The sequence below is a fragment of the Gavialis gangeticus genome, unplaced genomic scaffold, assembly GCF_001723915.1.
Source record: "Gavialis gangeticus isolate Ggan-Ray unplaced genomic scaffold, GavGan_comp1, whole genome shotgun sequence".
Taxonomy (NCBI): Eukaryota; Metazoa; Chordata; order Crocodylia; family Gavialidae; genus Gavialis; species Gavialis gangeticus.
In genome coordinates, this window is record NW_017729022.1 from 1,260,088 (window position 1) to 1,267,243 (window position 7,156).

Here is a 7,156-nt window from a genome sequence, read left to right on the forward strand (position 1 = left end):
CCATGCTCAGTGGCACATCCCCTCCCCACCCTTCCCACCCCCTGCTTGCTGCTCCTGCTTTCCATGTCCTTGGCTCTAGCAGAGGTGGGGGAAGCTCCAGAGCCAGGCTGAATGGGGATCTGGGCTCAGCTCTGGAGAGCAGCAGCAGTGGCAGGTGGTGTCCCCCTCCCTCAGCCTGTTCCCAAGCTGGTGGGGAACACCCCAGGGGGAATCAGGCAGGGAAAAGGAACCCACCCCCACCACTATTGCCCTGGACTGAGCCTAGTTCCCCAACAGCCTAGCTGGAGAGGGGCAAAAGCTGCTCTGGAGTTCACCCCACTCCCAGGGCAGCTGGGGACAGCAGCAGTGGTGGATGTGGGGTGGGGAGAGTAATGGGAAGGGAGGGGAGGGGACATGCAGCTGACCATGGAAAGGAAAGGGGGAGGGAATTCTTACTTGCTTTGGGGACTTAAAAAAAAGTTGCCAGCTGCTACTCCCATGTTGTAGTCTGAAAGGTGGTGTGGGGGGCAGGAGTGCAACCATGAAACTGTACCCCCTTTGGGCCCACCCCTTGAGAGGTGTCGCCATCCTGAGCCTTTAGTACCTCTCATGCCTTTGGCAAGGGTGTCAAATATATAATCTGCAGGCCGGATGTATCATCCAGCCTCTGGTGCTGCCCACTGGTGTTCAGAGTGACCCACAGGGAACATGCAGGGTGCACTAGATAGTGCCACGTGCTGTACAGGTTGCCTGTTCCAGCTGGCATCCTGGAGCATTGGAGTGGTCACTGTGAGCAGCATGGGTACATAGTGGCTGTGTGCTCTAGGGCCGTGCTGTATGTAGAGTCCTGCAGTGGCAGCTATGGTGGTCCAGAGCTGCACTGCACAGCCCAGTGATAACAGCAGCTCCAGAGCTATGCTGCACAGTTCTGCAGTGACAGCAGCAGCTCTGGACCTGGAATGCAGGGCTGGTCTGTGAGTCCAGTGTGACCTGCAAACCAGCTCCATGCCAGTAATTTGGCCATGGTTGCCCCCCCCACCTTTCAGATGACACCACAAGGCCAGATGTATTTGATACTGCTGCCTTAAGGCCATTTGGGAATCACAGACTAGGTGTCCCTATGCCTAAATACCCTGAGGGCCCCAGTCTGGTACACGTGCTCAAAACATGTCCCATGTACTGACAGCACTGAGTTCAATACAAACACAGTAGCTGCAATAATACATAGATACTAGGGTCTGAAGGGACCTCAAGAGATCATCAAGTCTGACCCCCTGCCCCTGGCAGGAAAGAGTGCTGGGATCAGATGACCCCAGCCAGGTGCCTATCCAGCCTTCTCTTAAAGACCCCCAAGGTCGGGGAGAGCACCACCCCCCTTGGAAGCCTGTTCCAGATTCTGGCTACCCTTACTGTGAAGAAGTTCTTCCTGATGTCCAGCCTAAACCTGCTCCCTGTCAGTTTGTGACCGTTGTTCCTTGTTACCCCAGGAGGAGCCCTGGTGAACAAAGCATCTCCAATTTCTTGCTGCCCTTCCCCCCCAATGAATTTGTAGGCAGCCACCAGATCACCTCTCAGACTTCTCTTCTGGAGGCTGAAGAGGTCCAAGTCCCTTAGTTTCTCCTCATAGGGCTTGGACTGCAAACCCTTAACCATATGAGTGGCCCTTCTCTGGACCCTGTCTAGGTTATCCACATCCTTCTTGAAGTATGGCACCCAAAACTGGGCTCAGTACTCCAGCTGTGGTCTGATCAGTGCTGCATAAAGGAGTAGTATCTCCTCCTTGGTTCTGTGTGTCATGCATCTGCTAATGCATGATAAAGTGCGGTTAGCTTTCCTGATGATTTCGTCATACTGACGACTCGTGTTCATCTTGGAGTCCACTATGACTCTGAGATCCCTTTCTGCTTCTGTGCTGCTGAGAGGGTCATTCCCCAGCCAGTAAGTGTGCTGGATATTTTTATGTCCTAGGTGCAGCACTCTGCATTTGTCCTTGTTGAACTGCATCCTATTGTGTTCAGACCACTCTTCCAACCTGTCCAGGTCTGCCTGCAGTTGTACCCTACCCTCTGGTGCGTTCACTTCACCCCACAATTTAGTATCATCCGCAAACTTGGAAAGAGTACACCACATGCCCACATCCAAATTGCTGATGAAGACATTGAAGAGTACAGGCTCAAGGACCGATCCCTGCAGGACCCCACTGCCCACATCCTTCCAGGTTGATACCAACCCATCCACCACCACCCTCTGGGTGCGACCCCCAAGCCAGTTTGCCACCCACCAGACTATGTAAACATCTAAGTCACAGTCCCTTAATTTATTTATGAAAATGGGGTGAGATACCATATCAAAGGCCTTCCTAAAATCCAAGTAAACGACATCCACCTCTACTCCTGCGTCTAAGCGTTTTGTCACCTGGTCATAAAAAGAGACAACATTAGTCAGGCATGATCTACCTGCTACGAACTCATGCTGGTTGTCCTGCTGCATTACTTTTCACACTGGACTCCCACAGATATGATCCTTAATAATTTTTTCAAAGACTTTTCCAAGGAAACTTCCATTCAGATGCATGGCTTGAGCTGGGGCCCGCCATTTGTATGATTGCCTAGGAGGTCCATGCTGTTCAGTCTGATGGGGTTCAAACCCAGATCCTCCAGCTCTCCAAAAAGTGTCCTAATCATCAGCTTACAGGTTGAGGTAGAGGCACTCTGCACCTCTCCTACTGAAGCTGTGTCACAGTGCAGAAAGGAATGCATGATTCATAGGGATAGAGATGGAGTCATCCACAAACAGCACGATTCTATAGGCCAGGGATGAGGACTGTCTCGTGAGAGTGGGGGTTGTTGTGAGTTCCAGTACCTGCTCTAAACTCTGTTTATGTATTTTAGCTAATTATTCCTTAAACAGAAAGCATGAGCAGTCTCTGGACTAGGTACCAGAACCACAGGCTGCCCTCTTCCTAAGGGAGTGAACACATCCTGTGATTATAAAGTCACATTTTATTTTATTTTATTTTCTGGCTGGTGCAGAGATACTACGTTCCTTTCTGCAGCGTCTTAACTTCACCAGGAAAGATGGGAGTGGTTACCTGTGCCAGTCACCCTACAGCATGCTGGTTAGGACACACTTCTGGAAGACTGTAGCAGGCTTGCAGCCACAGGGGTGGTTGTGATGCCCCCTGGTGGCCATGGCGTCCTTGCCCTGATGCCCCTGGTGACCATGGTGCCCCTGCCTGGCTCACGCTCCCTGCTAGACCCCACACTCAGCCACTCTTGGGCTGCCAGCCCTCTGAGTAGACCTTTCCTGCCCTTGCAGGGTTGCAGGCTAAACTGCTAGTACAACTTACTAATAAGCACTTGCCCTGTGGAAGGCAACCAGGCCTTCCCTAGGCTTAACAAACTGGGCCACATAACTAAGCCCCAAGGCTGTGCGAAATGACTATATTTCATTTTGATTTTGGATTTGGTCATTTCAGAGGACAGTGATTTGTTTTGGTGTTCTGTATCACTGTTCCTTTTTGATTCGGCCGAATCTGTTTTGGAGTTTCAGTGCTGATTCGGAGATTCAGATCAGCGAGGGAGAGGCAGGCACAGCCAGGTGGCTGCAGGTTCCCCCACGGCTCCTCTGGCTGTGCCTGCCTCTGCTCCAGCGGGAGATGCAGGAGAAGGCCCCATGGATACCTTGCCTGGCCTCATCACCCACCCCACTCCAGCCTCCTGGCCTTTTAGTAGAAAAAAGAAAAAAAAAGCCCTGCACTCACCAGCTACAGCAGTGGCAATTGGGGCCTCCGGAGGCTTGTGGCACAGCCCCCCTGCACAGCGCGGGGCAGCGGGGATCACTCCCCAGCTTGGCACCTACGCAGCAGCTGTTGCATTGCACAGGTGCAGTGTGGCTCAGCAGGGTGCCACATGCTGTCTGGGAGCTGGGGTGGCTCCAGCAGTCAGCCAGAGCCCAGCACTGCTCAGCCCCAGCTCGCAGACAGCATGTGGTGCCCTGCCAACCCACGCTGCAACCGCCAGGCTGCGGGGAGCTCTCTCTCCTGCCCTCTGCTGTCCCATGCTGCACAGAAGGGCTCTGCCACAAGCCTCCAGAGGCCCTGATTGCCACTGCTGCTTTATTATTTTTTTTAAGCTCCGCACTCAACAGCTGCAGCAGCAGTGGTTGGGGCCTCTGGGTGCTCATCACAGAGCCCCCCCATGTAGTGTAGGGCCATGATGGGCAGCAGGGATCCAAAATGAAATGGCTGCTCAAATTTCGTACAGCCCTACTAAGCCCCTTTCTGCCCCAGGTACCTTGCCTTGTTCCCAAAGTTGAACAGTGGCTTTCTTCCAGTACTCAGCAGCCCTGCTGCTAGAAGCCCCTCACTTCATAAGCGATACATAGGGAGGGTGTGGGGGGGCACATGCCCCCCATGAGAGTGCTGGTGCCCCGCTTCACAGTGAGCGGTCTGCCGGGTAGGGGGGCATAGAAAGTGCTACTGCCACCCCTGAAATTGGCTTAGCTGGCAGACCAGCCTCCCCAGTCACCAGCTGTTCCCCCTGCCCCTGGTTGTGCCCCACCAATGTCCCAACAGACTCAGGAGGCACCAGTTTCCCATACCTCCCTTCATGGCTCCCAGGGCTTATATAGCTCCAGCCCCACCTGCTGTTGGTCAGGTGAGTCCTTAATTACCCCCCTTTCCCACCTGCAAGCAGCCTCTCAGTGCCTTGCTATGGAGACACTGTGGGTTTGAACCCCCTTGGACTGAGGAGAGAATTGATTAACTTTACTATTTTCTGACTAAATGCTCTAACCACTATCCTTTCACATAAAAGTGGGCGTCACCACTATGACTTTCTTAGGTCTTGTTTTAAAAGAGAATAGTGAGTCAGATGTCTGCTGAAAGGAATGATTTATGTGCCTATGAGCATGTCTACATGTCACTGTACGTTGCTTCGGCACTGCAATGTTGCTTCGGCACCGTGCTTTAGTACTTCCTTTTGGAAGTACTAAAGCACTGCGCAGTATGGACAGTTACTGTGCCTTGCACACAGTGCATGGGTAGATTTGGCAGAGCAGGATGATGTATGGCTGTGCTCTGTCCCTGCCCACCTGCGCATACCCCCTAGGGCCTTCTCAAGTACCCCCAGGGGTATGCATACCCCTGGCTGACAACCCCCAATCTAGGGATTTGTTAACTAAGCCCCTCAATCCTTGTATAATATGATAAAAAAGTATAATTATATTTATTTTAAGGGCTAGGGAAGAAGTTATACTGATTTATGTGTAAGTGCTTAGAAACTGGTTCACATTTATAACACAACAGAAGTTCACTGCCCATAAACTGCTTTCAAAATGGCAAAAACATGTTTAAGATAAAACCTGCATGGATGTAGTATCAGACGTAACTGATTTACATTAAATCAGTTTATTGAACTTCTGTTGCAGATTCTCTCCAGACTCAAGTTAACTCATAATCCCCCGGCATCCCAGGATGCGTTGCACCTCCCAAACAACTCCCTCCCACCCTTGCAGGGTGGGCAGGCTAGCCTTGGCCCAACCTGTTTGCTCTAGCCTGGGAGGAGACATGCCCTAGTGCTCCGCAGCTTCTGGCTTTAGCCACTGCAGGCATGTGGCTACATTTCTGGAATCAAGGTCTGTTCACTTGCTTAAATCGGTTCAATCTATGTAGCTTAGACTAACCTGTGAAGACTGAATCAATTCAGCCTTGGGCTTACTGACTGCCTGTAATTAGCAAAGAAGAATAACTTTGGTGCTCGAGAGCACTAAGGTATTTTGTCAAAGATGACACAAAAAGCCCACAGCAGAGTCAGGAATAAGAATCATGAGCAATGACCCTAAGGGGTCAACTCTAACCACAAAACCACACTGAGTAATTTTGCTGTAGCCTGATGGAACCAATAGAATGATACAAAGGACATAATCAAAACATGAGTCTGATGAATGCAGAGTTACCACTTGGTATCAGAAGTGATGTCTTTACTATTATTGTCACTGGCTGAGAGGAGTGAGGCCCAATGCTCAACCTGACTGCATTCCTCTGTTTGTCTATCTGCAAATGTGATAAATGTTGAATAACACATCTGAGCAATCCCAATATTTCAGAAAAGTGGACTAGGCACCAGTGGGCAGAACCCTACTGATTCTGGTGAAAATTAGCAGACCTGAAGGGGAAATGGCAAAGGGTACAGAGCTAAATAACACCCCTTATCTCTACCCTGTACCTCTTCTCAGTGCAGCTTAACATTCCCAAATGATTTGTGTTCTAGGCACAAAGAAAATAAACAATTTAACAAGTTGAAAAATTTACAGCCTTAACTCCTACATATTTTCATATGTCTCTGAAATAAATGCAGATACGTATGGCCCTAGAGCAGTGGTTCTCAGCCTTTTTAGACTCAAAGTCCCCTTCATTTCACTCAAGGCACCTCTTGGAAAATGTCAGCTCTTAGCTTTCATTTATTTTTTGACTATGGTAACTGATACAGCAATTCTTCTGCTGCCAAGAGCTCAACACAGACCACAACAAAGGCTACAACAGGTTAGCATGTCTTTGACACTATGGGTTCCTATTCAAAGTCCCTGGATTTGTTTTGTGAATCATGCATTTGCATGCATAAATGCTGCTAATATTGTGCAGCACCTTAGAAGGATCTCACTTCACCCTGGTTGAGAATCACTGCCCTAGTATGTGCAATCAGCTCAGACTGTAGAAGCTAGGAGGTATATGACTAGAGCAGGGGTAGGCAAAATGTGGCCCGGGGGCTGGATGCGACCCACCAGGCCATTCTATCTGGCCCGCAGGGCCCACCCCAAAATTAAGAAAATTAATATTTATCTGCCCCTGGCTGCCTGTCATGTGGCTTGCCAAAACTCAGTAAGTGGCCCTCCACCCAAAATAATTGCCTGCCCCTGGACTAGTGTATATTGTGGAGGACTTTTCAAAGTCATAAAATAATGTATTCATTCATAAGAGCGAAGGCATTTAAAAAAATATTAAAGGCATACACATTTGGGGTGGTAAGTTCATTCAGACAACTTAAAATAAGTTTCCTATATCCATCCACTGTCTCAGGGTCAGACTGACTGCTATATTTGGGGGCAGAAAGGAATTTTCCCTCATGGTCAGGTCGGTATGGACTGTGGGGGTTTTTGCCTTCCTCTGAAACAAGGG